We start from the raw sequence: 16,483 nt of genomic DNA, 5'->3' as shown, positions 1-16,483 counted from the left end.
AATCTTTTAAATATTAAAAAACTTATTTGAGCACTTTACTCCTTAGCCATATTCCATCTTTTAATACATAGTATTTTCACTGTGATTATTAAGCAGACCTACATTTGTAATTTCCACTTCTAAATGCATAGGTTTCTTTTAGCTATAATTTTGTTATTTACTTTTAATTGTATTATGTTGTGACCAGAGAATGTGGAATTTGTTGAGACTAACTTTGTGGCCTACCTAACACATGGACCATATCCTCACATACATTTCAAAAGAATGTGTATTCTCTTTATTGATTACAGTTTTACTAGCTATTAGATTGACCTCTTGGTTTTTTCTCCTTTTTTCATTGAAATATAATTGACATAACATTGAATTAGTTTGGGGTATATAACTGATTTAAAATACGTGTATATTGTGTCATGTTTTTTAAAAAATCAGTCTTTAATATTCTTTCTTCATTTTTGTTTTTGTAATCTATAAATTTCAAAATCTCCCACAATGATAATAAATTTCTTTCTGTATTTATGTTTTGGCTTTTTATATATAATACAATGTTATAATTTAAGTGTTAACTAGGCACAAAAAGTTATAAACTTTTAATTCTGAATTACGATATAAGGATTTTGAAAGACAGAATTTGAGAATCTGTTCTAGGACTTTTAAGCCTCCTCATCCATTTCTAAGATCTAAGAGTACTGAGAAAGTGGGGAAGAGGGGATTTTACGAGCAGATGTCCTTAGAGAAAGCTCAGAGTCCTCTCCTACCTCTAATGTTGCTGATGGGGGTAGGGTGGGGAGTTTCTTGTCCTCTTTCGTCAGGTCTGATGAGGGCTTCCCATGGCTCCATTCTGTAATTATGAATTACGTTCTCAGCTGGTGAGTGATAGTAAAAACAAATGCCTGAAGAGGCTCAAGCAAGCTGTTGTGCTGAGATCTGTCCCCTGTCCAGAAAATTTAGAGGGTGGGAAGGTGAAGTCTAGCTGCCCTGTTGGGAGCAAGGCCAGTAGAGTGATATCATATATAGGATTGGCTAGCTCTCCCAAGGGATGCAGGAGAAGTTATTGAGGACCAATGTGGCAAGATGAAAAAGGCTGAGTTGGAGAGAAGGATGTTCATTAGGTCCAGTAAACTGCATGAAGTGAGGTGTAAAGTACCAGATACCTAGAGGCTGGGAGAGTTTAGAGTGGGCAAGTGAGAACTTTTCCATGCCCTTAACTCACTTCCTTCCTTAGACCTTCAGAGCCTTTATTAGAAGCAACAGTAACTATTAGAAAAAGAGGAAAAATTGAACAAAACCAAGATGAATGGCAGCAAACAGAACAGATTAGACAATGTTAAAGTAATTATTTGCAAAATCATATAGTAGAAAGAGTAGTAAGAATCTGGAGAAACTTCAGAGATAAGAAGAGAAAGGTCAGTGTGAAGGAAGAAAGAGGAGGAAAAAGAGCTAATATTTATTAAAACCTGAATATATTACACATACCAAATATTGTTGTACCCATATTCTTTCATTTAATTGTTGGTTTTACTACCCCCATTATTACAGATAGCAAACCGAGGCTTACAGACTTTGGAAACAGTAGAAACTTGACCAAGGCTAACTACAGCAATTTATTATGAATCACCTAAGGATGTACATGGTAGAAAAGAAAAGAAATTATACAAGAGATTGAGGAAGGGAATTTATAAATATACCCCAAGGAAGTTTCAAAAGTGGACTGGAGGGAGCTGTTCTGTTTTTGTTTTTATTCTTAATTTATTAGAAGTATAGAATTGAGTTAACTATTCCTCAGTCATGACACTCTAGGATCTCCTTTCTCACTTCTCCATTTGTAATCTATTTTATGTTTTGTCTTTGGCTCTCATGCCCACTATCCTTCACACCTCCCTTCCCATAGGCATCACTGTTAGGCTTTCAGTTAGTCTTTCTAACACCCCATTCACACAATCATTTGCTTTGGTGCCTATCTGTGCAAATTTTATAGTATTAACTGTGTTTTAAAAATAAGTTAATGGCATTGTGCTATAAATGTCATTCTGTTTCTAGCTGTTTTTAATCAAGACTAATTTTGGAGCTCTATCTACACTGCTCTAGAAATATCTCATTCAGTCCTTCTGACTGCTGCATAGTAGTTTAAACCTCCACCAGATTTTTGTCTCCATTTGACAAGTGATGGTTATCTAGCCTACTTTACTTCCATGAACCCATTCTTTGGTGGTCCTTGAATATGTTTTCTCATGTATCTGTGAATCTATATCCAATACTGGAATTGATCATTGGTGATGGGTCATAGGCCACACTGTATACACATACTGAAATTTTGGTAAATACTTTCAGACTTCTCCCTATAATGGCTGTAATAGTTTATCATCTCACTCCTAGATCATGAGAGGTCCACTTTCCCTATATCCTTACATGTTCTTGATGCTACCTGAATTTCTTTTTTTTTTTTCAATCTGAGGGATGTAAAGTACTGTGTTGTTTTAATTGTCATTCCTTAATTACTAGTAAGATTGAACATTTATTGTTATATTGTTATTTGCTTTTATGATATTTACCTAATTATATTTTTTATTCATTTTTTCTGAGTTGCTTGTCTTTTTCTTATTTTCAGAAATTCCTTCTGGTTTCAGCTCTTAATCAGAAGATATAAAATTTATGATGAGTTTCCAAATGTCTCCTCCAGATAACTTCAAATGACATGAATTGCTGCCTAATTTATTTTGTTCTAATATAATATTATTGAACATTTCATTTTTCCATGTATTTTCTAGTTTCCCTTTGGCTCGTACTACTCTGTAATGGAGCTTACCTTGTCTTGATTAATTTTTCGCAGATGTGCCGTGAGACATAGTTTTGGGTGGGTACACTCTAAACTTAGCACTGAGAATCCAACCTCTGAGTTTCCATATTTTTGAAATAGCCCTCTCCAGGTTCAAAAACACAAAAAGAAAAGAGAAAAAGGAGGCTTTACTTTGCCCCATGTTTTTGTTTTATTTTACTTTCCCCAATATCCTGTTAGAACAAAGTCACCTTATGGTCCTATCATGCAAATTCCAATCCTCTATTCTGTCTCTTGCTAATTAATGCACTTTAACTAGAGTCTCCCAAGGCCATTTTTAGTTTATTTTCCTAAACATAGTAGGATCTACCTCCATCTGGCATTGCTGCCACCCGTGAAGTATATGGTCTCCTGGCTCCCTGTTGGTAATCAGAAGCCACTGTATTTCCAGTCTGGCTACTTCAAAGGCATGCATTTTACAACTGGGGTTCCAGGGCACCTCTGTCGAGGCCTTGATGTGTGTGGTTTGCTCTCTTCTTCCATAGATGATTTAGAAAAACTCAATATAGAGATTCCAGTTCTTGGGATGGTTCAGCAGAATGAACAATTAAGTTCAGAATTTCGTTTTTTTATTTAGAATTTGCTTCTAGTAAATTTGAAGATGTCGTCTTTTCATGATACAGCTTACTTTGTTTGGGATTTTATATCCTGTATTTTACATCTTAATGCCCCATAAAATATCTGTAATGCATTGAATTCTTGAAAATAGAAATCACCTTTTAATGACTCTCATATATTAGTGTAAGGCATATGAAGTTGCTCTCATATATTGTATCACCTCATATATCACACAAACCATGTGATATTGCTGCTTTGAGGTCAAACATGTTCAAATATTAGCAATTCCATTCCACATGGTTCCACCTAATATATAAAAGTAAATGCATTATATTTGAGTATATGTGGGTTAGAGGACTTGAATGGCTTACTTACCTGTGTCCAGTTAGTAAATAGTGAGCAAGCACTTGCTTGATACCGGTTTCCTGACTCAAGCGTGGAACAGGAGCACCTCAGCACAACTAGAGTTAGAATTAATTAGTAGAATTATTAAGACAGCCTCAACTTCATTTATAACTACAAGCATGGGATGTTGAGGTGCTTAGCTGGTCATAATTATTAATTTATGCTATTTTAAGATAAGTAATGTATGATATGTTGAAAGAGAGAAACTTCCTGCTGTTTCGGCATAGGAGAAAACACAATTAACTCTTTAATGTAGAATTTATATTTAAATTATACTCTTCTTTTGAAGAACCTTTTCCAATAAAGATAACTGAGTTTTAATTACTATTTGTAAAACGTCCATATCAATGTCTGGCATTCCAGATATAAGACGGCACAATTGGAGGATTAATTCTGAGTTAATGAGCTCATTTTCTTCTCCTAACTTGCAGAAAAGAGCAATAAATAACATCTCTATAATGGAAATTGGGAAACTGTGTTGCCCATAGAATTTGAGAATTGCAAGGGAGCTTCAAAGACTATCTAGGTCAGTTTTACCATTTCTCAGATGAGAAAACCGAGGTTTAGTTAGCTGTCAAGGCTGGCACAGTGGGAGCAGTTCAGGGACAGCTAGCCAGAACACCCAATTTCCCCATGTTCTTGTTCTGAATGAGAATAAATTCCCCATTACATACTGCATTCTTTAAACGGTTAATCCTTGAATGAGAAGCATGGGCTGGAAGTGGGCATCCTCCAGACCCCTTATTTCAGGCCTTCATTATTTTCCTCCTCATTGCTTGCAACAAGAGCTTTCTATCCATTACCCTTTCTTCCAGTCTTGGCCTGCTGCAACCCATTTTCCACATTACCAAAAGAATGATCTTATTAAGATGTGTATTTCATATACCATTTCCCTCTTTAAACATGTCTAGTAGATTTTAGGAGAAAACACAGATTCCTTAGTGTGACACCAGATTTTTTCTGAACTGATTTTTGCCTGCCACCGTTGTTTCATTACTGCTTGGTAATTTCCCCTCAGATACGGTACAGACCCAAGTACTGATAGTTCACAAATGTACCAATCTCTTATGTATCTCTGGGCCTTTGCAAAGGCTATCTCCCCTGTCTGATGCACTGCCCCTACCTCATTTTCATCAACACCACCCTTCCCCCCTCCCCCGGGCCACTTTCTTGGCCTGGACAAGTCTTAGCTGAACTTCAACACTCAGGCACAAAGCTACGTCTTTCAATGCCTTCCCTGAGTTGTCCTCCATTTTCCTAATTGCTTCCCAAACACCCTGGGCTTATTGTGATCCCAGGAGTTGTGATATGTATTATAATTCCGTATCTTTGGATTCCATCTCCTTTGGATCTTGACAGTGTCTTTCACAACTGATTTGGGTGGCCCATACGATGTTTTGTAGGCCCACACAGTACCACTTGCCATCAAGCATATCACACTTAAACTTCAGGCCACCTCATTTGCATACGCTCTAGGGAGAAGCCTGGACATATGGCCATATGCTTGAAAGCTATTTTTGTCTTCTTTAAAGGAATCTCTCCCCCCACCAGTTTTATATGCTTCAGGGACCATAAAACCTGAGACATCTTAGTAAGATACTCAATAGGTGTCTGTAGAATGAATGATTAAATATACTTCATTTTTGTTGTTATCAAATAGCTTTGCTATTACTAATAATATGCTTATCTATGAAGTCTCCCCTATTGTATTTATTACCAATTCACTTTTGTGCAATGCCATGGAAAAAGTCAAACATATCTGCTATTTTTTTTTAAGATTTTATTTATTTATTTGAGAGATACAGAGCAAGAGAGAGCATGAGTGGAGGTGGGGAGAGGGAGAAGCAGGCTCTCCGCTGAGCAGGGAGCCCAATGCAGGGCTCGAGTCCAGGACCCTAGGTCATGACCTGAACTAAAGGCAGACACTTAACTGATTGAGCCACCCAGGCAGCCCAGCAGATCTACTGTTATTTGGAAGCCTGTAACTCCCACCACCCTTCATCCATTTGTCCATCTCCCCCACTCTTCTCTTTGGCTATCATCAGTTTGTTCTTTGTGTTTACAAGTCTGATTCTTCTTTTTGTTTGTTTATTCATTTGTTCTGTTTTTCAGATTCTACATATGAGTGAAATCATATGGTATTTGTCTTTCTCAGTCTGACTTATTTTGCTTGGCATAATACCCTCTAGGTTCATCCATGTTGTCACAAATGATGCAGTCTCATCATTTTTTGTGGCTACATAGTATTTCATCACACACACGCACGCACGCACACACACACACACACTGCATCTTCCTTATCCATTCATCTATCAATGAACATTTAGGTTGCTTCTATATCTTGCTATTGTAAATAATGCTGCAATAAATACAGAGGTTCATATATCTTTTCAAATTAGTGTTTTCATTTTCTTTCAGTAAATACCCAGTAGTGGAATTCTTAGAATATATGGTATTTCTATTTTTAATATTTGGAGGAACTTCCATAGTGTTTTCCACAGCAGCTGCCAATTTACATTCCCACCAGCAGTGCGCACGGGTTCCTCTTTCTCCACAACCTCACCAATACTTGTTATTTCTTGTATTTTTTATTTTAGCCATTCTGGCAGGTGTGAGGTGATATTTCCTTGAGGTTTTGATTTGCATTTCCCTGATGATGAATAATGTTGACATCTTTTCATGTGTCTGTTGACCATCTCTGTGTCTTCTTTAGAAAAATGTCTTTTTAAGTTGTCTGTCCATTTTTTAATTGGATTGTTTGTTTCTTTGGTGTTGAGTTGTGTAAGTTCTTTTTATTTTGGATATTAACTCCTCATAACATACATCATTTGGAAATATCTTCTCCTATTCAGTAGGTTGTCTTTTTGTTTGTTGATGGCTTCCTTTGCCATACAGAAGCTTTTTATTTTGGTGTAACCCCAAGAGTTTAATTTTGCTTTTGTTTCCCTTGCTTGAGGAAACATATCAAGAAAAATGTTTCTATGGCCAATGTCAAGGAAAGTACCACTTATGTTCTTTTCTGGGACTTTTATGGTTCAAGCCCCACATTGAAGTCTTTAATCCATTTTGAGTTTACTTTTGTGTATGGTGTTAAAAAGTGTTTCTAGTTTCCAGTGTTTTCCAGTTTCATTCTTTTGCATGTAGCTGCCTAGTTTCCCCAGCATCATTAATTGAAGAAACTGTCTTTTCCCCATTGTAAATTCTTGCCTCCTTTGTCATAGATTAATTGACTATACAAGCATGGGTTTATTTCTGGACTCTCTGTTCTGTTGGTCTATATGTCTGTTTTTGTGCCAGTACCATCCTGTGTTGATCACTACAGTTTTGTAGTATATCTTGATATCTGGAATTATGATACCTCCAGCTTTGTTCTTCCTTCTTAGGATTGCTTTGGCTGTTCAGAATCTTTTGTGGTTCCATACTAATTTTAGTATTACTTGATCTAGCTTTGTGAAAAATGCTGTTGCTGTTTTTTTATAGGGATTGCTCTGAATCTGTAGATTGCTTTGGGTAGTATGGACATTTTAAAAATATCAGTTCTTCCAATTCATGAGCATGGAATCATTTTCTATTTGTGTTGTCTTCAGTTTCTTTCATCAGCATTTTGTAGTTTTCAGAGTACAGTTCTTTCATCTCCTTAGTAAAGTTTATTCCTAGGTATTTTATTCCTTTTGGTGCAATAGTAAATGGAATTGTTTTCTTACTTTCTCTTTATGCTACTTTATTATTAGTGTATAGAAATGCTTCCAATTTCTGGGTATTAATTTGAATCCTACAATTTTATTGAATTCATTTATTACTTCTAGTATTTTTTTAGGGTTTTCTACGTATAGTATCATGTCATCTACAAGTAGTGATAATTTAACTTCTTCCTTACAAATAAATATGGATGCCTCTTATTTTTCTTGTCTGATTGCTATGGCAAGGACTTCCAGTGCTATGTTGAATAAAAATAGCAAGAGTGGGCATCCTTGTCTTGTTCCTGATCTAAGAGGAAAAGTTCTATTTTTTTTTTTTTTTTTTACCGTTGAGTATAATGTTAGCTGTGGGTCTTTCATATATGGCCTTTATTATGTTGAGGTATGTTTCCTCTAAACCTACTTTGTTGAGAGTTTTTATCATGAATGGATGTTGAATTTTGTCAAATGTATTTTCTGTATTTATTGAGATGATCATGTGATTTTTATTCTTTGTTTCATTGCTGTGGTTTATCACATTGATTAATTTGTGAAAATGGAATCATCCTTGTATCCCTGGAATAAATCCCACTTAATCATGGTGAATGATTATTTAATGTAGTATTAACTGCAGTTTGCTAATATTTCATTGAGTATTTTTGTATCTGTGTTCATCAGGAATATTGGCAGTAGTTTTCTTTTTCTGTGCTGTCTTTGTCTGGTTTGGTATGAGGGTAATGCTAACCTCACAAAATATATTTGGAAACTCTCCTTCCTCTTTTGTTTTTTGTAATTGTTTGAGGAGAATAGGTATTGACTCTTCTTTAAATGTTTGGTAGAATTCACCTATAAATCCATCTGGTCGTGGACTTTTATTTTTTGGTAGTTTTTTGAATACCAGTTCAATTTTGTTACTAGTAATTGGTCTGTTCAGATTTTCTATTTTTTCCTGAAATATTCTATTTCTTTTGTTTCTTTCAGTTTCGGAAGATTGTATATTTCTAGAAATTTATCCATTTCTTCTAGGTTAATTTGTTGGCATATAATTTTTTGTAGTATTCTCTAGTAATCCTTTGTATTTCTGTGGTGTCAGTTGTTACTTCTCTTTCATTTCTGATTTTATTTGAGTCCTTTCTCTTTTTTTCTTGAAGAGTCATTGATCTTTTATATTGTTTTGTTTGTTTGTTTTAATCTCTATGTCATTTATTTCTTCTCTGATCTTTATTATTTCCTTTCTTCTCACTTTGGGCTTTGCTTGTTCATCTTTTTCTAGTTCCTTTAGGTGTAAGGTTAGATTGTTATTTGAGCCTTTTCTTGTTTCTGAGGTAGGCCTGTGTCACTATGTATTTCCCCCTTAGAACTGCTTTCATATGTCCCAAATATTTTGGACTATTGAATTTTCATTTTCATTTTTCTCTGTGTATTTTTTAAGTTTCTTCTTTGATTTCTTCATTGCCCCATTGGTTGTTTAGTAGCAAGTTGTTTAGCCTCCACATGTTGCTGTTTTTTTCTAGTTATTTTTTCTTGTGATTGACTTCTAGTTTTATACCATTGTGGTCGGAAAAGATGCAGGTATGATTTTAGTACTCTTAAATTCAAGAAACCGGTTTTGTGGCCTAACATCTGATATATCCAGGAGAATATTCCATGTGCACTTGAAAAGAATGTGTATTCTGTTGGTTTTCAGTGGAATGTTCTGTATATATGTTATGTCCATCTGGTCTAATGTATCATTCAAAGACACAGTTTCTTTATTCATTTGCTGCTTGGAAAATCTATTTATTGTTGTAAATGGGGTGTTAAAGTCCCCTACTATTCTTGTATTAACATAATTTGTCTCTTTAAATTTATTAATATTTGCTTTCTGTATTTAGGTGCACTCTAGTTGGGTACACAAATATTTACAATTGCTATATCCTCTTGTGGATTGATCCCTTTGTCATATGTAATGCCCTTCTTTGTTTCTTGTTACAGTCTTTGTTTTAAAGTCTGTTTTATCTGATATAAGATTGCTACCCCAGCTTTTTTACCCCACTTCTATTTGTATGATAAATGTTTTCCCATCCCTTAAATTCTGGTCGATATGTGTCTTTAGGCCTTAGGTGAGTCTCTTGTAGGGAGCATATTAGATGGGTCTTGTTGTTTTTACCCATTCTGCCATCCTATGTCTTTTGATCGGAGCATTTAGGCCATTTACATTTAAAGTAATTATTGACAAGTATGTACTTATTGCCATTTTGTTAATTGTTTTCTTACTGCTTTTGTAGTTCTCTGTTCCTTTCTTCTCTTGCTCTCTTCATGACTGATGAGCTTCTGTAGTGTTATGTTTGATTTTTTTCTTTTTATTTTTTGTGTATATAATATAGGTTTTGAGTTTGTGATTACCATGAGGTTCATATATAACATCCTAAGCATATGGGAATTTATTTTAAGTTGATGGTCTTTTAAGTTCAAATACATTCTCTAAAATGTGTTTTTTTTAACTCCCTTGTCCACATTTTATGTATATGCTATTAGATTTTGCATCTTTTTATTCATAATTATTTCATCTTAATTATGACTTTTTCTTTTCCACTTAAACAAGTCCCTTTTTTGGTGTGTATGTACACATGGAGGAGTTGAGTTTAGGGTCTTCCCATTTCACTATCTTGGACTGAAATGCTCTGTACTTTCAACAATATGTTATCTTCATATTTCTTAAATGTGAAGATTTATGCTAATATAATTTGTATATTTTTTGCCTTCTCTGTAAAAGTAAGAGAATGATATTTAGTCTTTTTCATATTGCAGACCAATTATGTTAATAAAACTTTTAATTACAAAAGTAGAATGACTGTGGAGCTCATTACAATTTTGTCTAGAGAATTGTGGTTTGGGGACCCAGCTTAACAAGTAATTGTCACTGAAATGTGGTTTAAAGGCATTTCCCTTGGAGTCATTGTGGCTGAACCCTTAGTGTCATAAGGAATGTAGAGAAGGTAGAGAACTGACTTCCATGCATTTATTTACTCACTTATCATATATCATAAATATCATATTTACTATATATACATATGTATATAAAATCATATAATATGTGTCAATTCCTAGGAACTTGAAGCCTAAAATCAAATAAGGGATAACAATGTTAAGCAAATGGGTTCAGACTGAGATATCAGAAAAAATGGGAGAAAGAAGTACAAATGGAATCGTTAAGGGCATTGAAGGTCATAGTTTGGAGGATGTTTTTATTCAGTTACAGTAGAAAGCCATTGGAGGATTTTAGTCAGAGAACTAATGAGTTGCAATTTATTTTTTTTAAACATAAATTTATCTACTTTAAAAAAATGATTTCATTGTGCACAAGAGTAGAGTATATAAGACCTGTTAATGTGGAACTTATGGTAAGACAATGAGAGACTGGATTAGGGAGGTGGTAATGGAGATAGAGAAAAGAAAATAGATTTGAGATATATTTTAAAGTAGAACTTTGACAGACTTTGGTAATGGATTCTGTATTAGGATTGATGTAAAGGCACAGATCAACAGTGACTTTTTTTTTTTTTTCTATACTTGAAGGATGATGATAATGCCATTTGCTGAGATGAGGAAACAACGAATAGGAGAAATATCAAGACTTCTGTGAGAGTAAAGTAGGTAATGTCTTGTACCAAGTCTGACTCAAGCTGGCAGATTTTCAAAATGTTTTATAAAGCGAACAATCATGATAGCTCTTCCAGTTTCCTCTCAATTGAACCTACTCCTCATATACCATATGAAATATCCAGAAGGGTGGCTTTTGATGATGCTGTCTCTACAATTTACTTCATTGTCTTGTTAGATATTAAGTGGTATGCTCTGCTTCCATTTAGCTGCAATATCTGGCCATTCCACAATCTTTGTATTCTCTCACTTTCCATAGTTTAAGTCCAACATTGTGCCTTGCTGATTCCAAGTTGTCTAATTTATGCATGAGATAAGTGAAATTGGATTTCTATAACAGGCAAGGAATACTATTGATATGGAAGCAGGAGATACATGCTAAAGCAATTAGCTGGGTACCAAGGAGAGCCATTATATAAAAAATCCAAGATTTTATCTTTGAGGTATAGCTAGTTCTTCATACCAGATATTAGCACATAGAAAATTTTAAAACTTCTATCCCTCACTGAGTATGGATATTTGTAGTACAACACATTTGTAAATACACTTATAGCTATTTATTTATGTCATTCAGTACAGTGCTACTCTGATGCTCAGATGTCATACAAGTATGAGTCTACATATACTACAGAAAATATTAAAGTATTGCATGTTGTAAAAGTTGTGGTAATGATAAGACACTATGATATGTTAATGATGATGTTGCTGCTGCTGATTTAACAAAAAGTCCAAGTTCCCTGATCATAATTTCCTACTAAAGCTTTAGCACTCTGAAAACCCCCTTTGCTGCCAATAATATTAGTGCTGATGCAAAGACAGGTAAGGAAATGAGAAAGGCAATAGGAAAAAAAAAGAAGAAAGAGAGAAAGGGTTATAAGAGATTAAGTTGATATCTTTTCAATACTGAAATGTGGTGTGATCGATTAGGGTCTTCTAAGAAAGTGTTGGGTTGTCCTCCCATTTCGTAGCTTTCTTCTTATCCCTTCAGGAGATTCTGTCTGCATACCTCTCTTGGGTCTTTAAAGCATTCCAACTTATTTATGCAGGATGTTACAAAAGAGACCTAAAGCTGAAAACAGATTGATATTAGAATGCAGATTATTTTAGTATTGCCTGCTATCCTTCCCACATTGATTTGATTCTGACCATGAGTATAATTTAAGTAGAAATCCCAGCTTTTGCTCTGTCCTATCAATCTAGCATTCTATTGTCTTCTAGCATTTATTTTGGGTTATATTACTCACACAGCAGGTTAATGGTTTCCTTGGAATGATTCCTGCAATATTTTGGCCCTTGCATTTCTAAGTGTTTAATCTAAAACCAGACAAAGCTGTGCTTCCCAGAGCTTTGAATTCTCTTTTATTTGAATATTAGAGCAGCAAAGATGCAGATAATTAAGCACAGTTAGCCAACTTGCCAATGTTTCTTCCTTTTACTAAACTCACCACAACTTGTTATTTACTCACTTACAACTTTACTGATTTACTTGTTTTTTCATACTTATTTTAGGAAGATTTGAGAAGCTCAGGCATGAAATTGACACATTGAACTAGATTTATACTTTTGATTTTCAACTTATTTTAAATATAAGGAAATAATCATAATTCTATAAATTGTGACATTTTAACTTCCTAAATTCCCCCCCTACTATATAAAGGAAAAGTATACTTTAATAACATACAGCATGTTTAGTGAGGATAGTCCCATTTAGCTCTTTTATCTTTCTCCCCTGATACCTGGTATCCACCATCCTATTTTTCCTTCCCTTTTTCTTAGGCCACTTATCCTAAAGTCAGGCTGTTTCTTACTATAAGGAGTCAGAACTAAAACCAAAGAAACCAGAGTCCATTGCTCTTGCATGAGTAAGAGTACAAATTTTCTGTGCCTTAAAGGTAAACCATCTACTTGTGACTCACTCTTTCTTAGTAATCTACCTTTTAGCAATGTCCTTATCAAATGAAGCAGATAAAATTATGGTAGTGACTGCCAGAATGCTCTGGAGAGAGTAAAAATAGACCATGCTCTTCTCCAAAAGAAAGTAGTTGTGTAATTATAGAATCATGTTCCTATTTGTACAATTTAATTCTAAAGAATATTGCTCAAATATATATTCAAATAGGATGTTTCATCTAATACTATCTTTATATATATTCTAGATATTTTTCATTTCCATTTTTATATACATCAAAATGAAATGGATTATGTTTTTAAAGATCTCTACTGTTATGTAATGTTACTATTTAAATATCACTGAGATCTGTGGTATCTGTATAGAGCTTAAAGGAAGTGATCTACTTTGAGGGGGAAGAACAATTGACTTCAAAAACATCCCAAATCAGTCAAATAATGCAGTGTTTTTGCAGAAAGAAATGAAACAATAAAATGCTACTTTCCTCTTAAAAAAATCTTCCAAGTCTTAACAGTTATCCACTGACATCTCTGCTCAAAAAACAAGAAAGAAGAATGTTTAAAACCGTTCAGCTCCACAATTTGGAGATCCTGTAGGAACACACTCTTGAGCTTCATTTTTTTTTTTATATAGTTTATAATTTTGACATTTGAATGCCATTGACTTCCCCTGCTTCTCACTCCTTTACTAGTCAAAGGTTTCTGCAAGGTTCAACTTGGTGTTTAAAAAATTTTTAACCAAACACAGAAGGGGTCAAGCAGTTCACTTAGCTCAATAACTACCTGGCATGGCTTACTATTAAAGGAATATACATTATTTATTTTTAATTAAAGAGAAAAAGTCAAAAAAGATTAAAGCAACAGAGAAATGATTTTGTATGTAAGAGAGAAGGCTACTAACAGCATAGGCTGTTATTCAGGAGATGCTAGTGACTAAAGGAAAGATTGTGTGACTCTATTCAGCCACAGCTAACCCTAGAGAGACATGGGCTTGCTGTTAGCCCTGGATGTACAGAAGAGACTAGATGACAGCTTCAGTGTTTTTGTTTTCAACCTGGACGATGCCAGTGATTTTGATAGTCTTAAGACCGACCGTCACTGCACACTCATTCTAGTATTGCCTCCATTTCCTCCTACTTCCTACCACACTAGAGAATTATAAAGTGATGACAGAGGATGAATTTAAATAAACTAGGAATAGGAAAAAAAAGGACCCAAATTCTTCAGAACTTAAAGAAAGAACTGAGAGCCAAAGGGATACTTGTCAGCCACCTCTTCTACCTTATAGGCATTCTGCTATGATTCTTGACCAATTAGTATATGAAAACAAGGTTCCATTTAAGGTCTTGGGTGGATGAGTCTTACTTTGATAGAGGGTGCCACTGTGTTGTTTGCAGGGATAATAGATGTAACATAATTGATTTGAGGTTATATCCAAGAGTGGATTTGCACTCATCATATGCATGTGATGATCACCTCTCATAAGCCTTTCATGGTTATTCTGTAGGTGGTAAAGTTTGGGATCATTGTATGAGGCCCAGAACTGATGGAAAAATTAGCCTTACTCTTTAGCTCAATTTGAAGCTTAAGAATTCATGAGAAATTTGTTATTCTAAGAAGTGCTTTCTGACCCTACCTAGAAATCTTAAGTGGTATCTACATTTAAAATTATGACAATAATGATTATTTTACATTTATACAGTGTCATATAATGTATAATATATGTCTATTTTATCATTTCCTATCTATGTTACCCAAAGATGAATATTTCTTCATGATTTTCCTGTTAACTGTTATAGAGCTGTGAACAGAACCAAGCATTATTTTTCTGACAGGGGAAAGAAGGCATAGAAAAATAATAGTTGACTTGCCTCTGGTTACATAGACCAATAAGTCATTGATTCTGGGTACTGTCCTGATTTCATGACCCTAATGACCTCTCTAATACCTCCAAAGTAGGCAGTTGTCATTTCATTATTCACTGTTTGGTAATCTTCTGACTAATATGTTGATCTGCATGTTTATTCAAATGGTGAGAGAAGATAGTTTCCATTCTTCACTTTTTCCTGATAAGGACGCTTTTCCACCCAGTGCTTTGTACTCTTGATTGAATCCTTACCTTATTTAAAGAATTGGTATCTCTATTGTTTGGAATGGTGGCCATTGGTGGGGTGTTGTGTGGAATTACTGAGTAAAGTCTAGGAATTAGAGTCCTCGTGTGAACATGGTGACAGAGATGAAAGATGAAATTGTTGTAAAAAGAAATAGGAATTTTCTCCCTGTAAATCTCTAAGTATATATTAAAAGATTTCTTAACTATCGATAAGGACTAGCAAAGATCTATAAAGAACTTACCAAACTCAACACCCAAAAAACAAATAATCCAGTCAATAAATGGGCAGAAGATGAACAGACACTTCTCCAAAGAAGACATACAAATGGCTTACAGACACATGAAAAAAATGCTCCATAGCACTTGCCACCAGGGAAATATAAACCAAAACCACAATGAGATACCACCTTACACCAGTTAGATTGGCCAAAATTAAGACAAGGAACAACAAATGTTGGTGAGGATGTGGAGAGAGGGGAACCCTCTTACACTCTTGGTGGGAATGCAAGCTGGTACAGCCACTCTGGAAAACAGTATGGAGGTTCCTCAAGAGGTTAAAAATAGAGCTACCCTTTGACCCAGCAATTGCACTACTGGGTATTTACCCCAAAGATATAAATGTAGTGAAAAGAGGGGGCACATGCACCCCAGTGTTCACAGCAGCAATGTCCATAATAGCCAAACTGTGGAAGGAGCCGAGATGTTGTTCAACAGATGAATGAATAAAGAAGATGTAGTTAATATATACAATGTAATATTACACAGCCATCAGAAAGGATGAATACCTACCATTTACATCGACATGGATGGAACTAGAGGGCATTATGCTAAGTGAAATAAGTCAAACAGAGAAAAACAATTATCATACGGTTTCACTCATATAAGGAATAATGCAGAGGACCAAAGGGGAAGGGAGGGAAAACTGAATGGGAAGAAATCAGAGAGGGAGACAAACCATGAGAGACTCTGAACTCCGGGAAACAAATTGAGGGTTGCAGAAGGAACGGGGATGGGGACATGAGGTAACTGGGTGATGGGTATTAAGGAGGGCATGTGATACGATGAGCACCGGGTGTTATATGAAAATAATGAATCATTGAACACTGCATCAAAAACTAATGATATACTATATGTTGGCTAATTGAACTTAAAAAAAATTATGGACAAGGACTGTTATATGCATATTTCTTACATGAGGTTGATTACCTGCCCTGTTTTGAATTTCCATGAAAATCACTTTTTGAGCTGTTTGCCGAGAGAGGTCTCATTAATAGCTGCTGGATAAAACCAATTTTCAGTTTATTTGGTATCTAGAGCATTAAAACAGGACAGTTGGAAGTTATGATG

Source organism: Ursus arctos, unplaced genomic scaffold, assembly GCF_023065955.2.
Source record: "Ursus arctos isolate Adak ecotype North America unplaced genomic scaffold, UrsArc2.0 scaffold_10, whole genome shotgun sequence".
Taxonomy (NCBI): domain Eukaryota; kingdom Metazoa; phylum Chordata; class Mammalia; order Carnivora; family Ursidae; genus Ursus; species Ursus arctos.
This window is presented reverse-complemented; position numbering follows the sequence as displayed.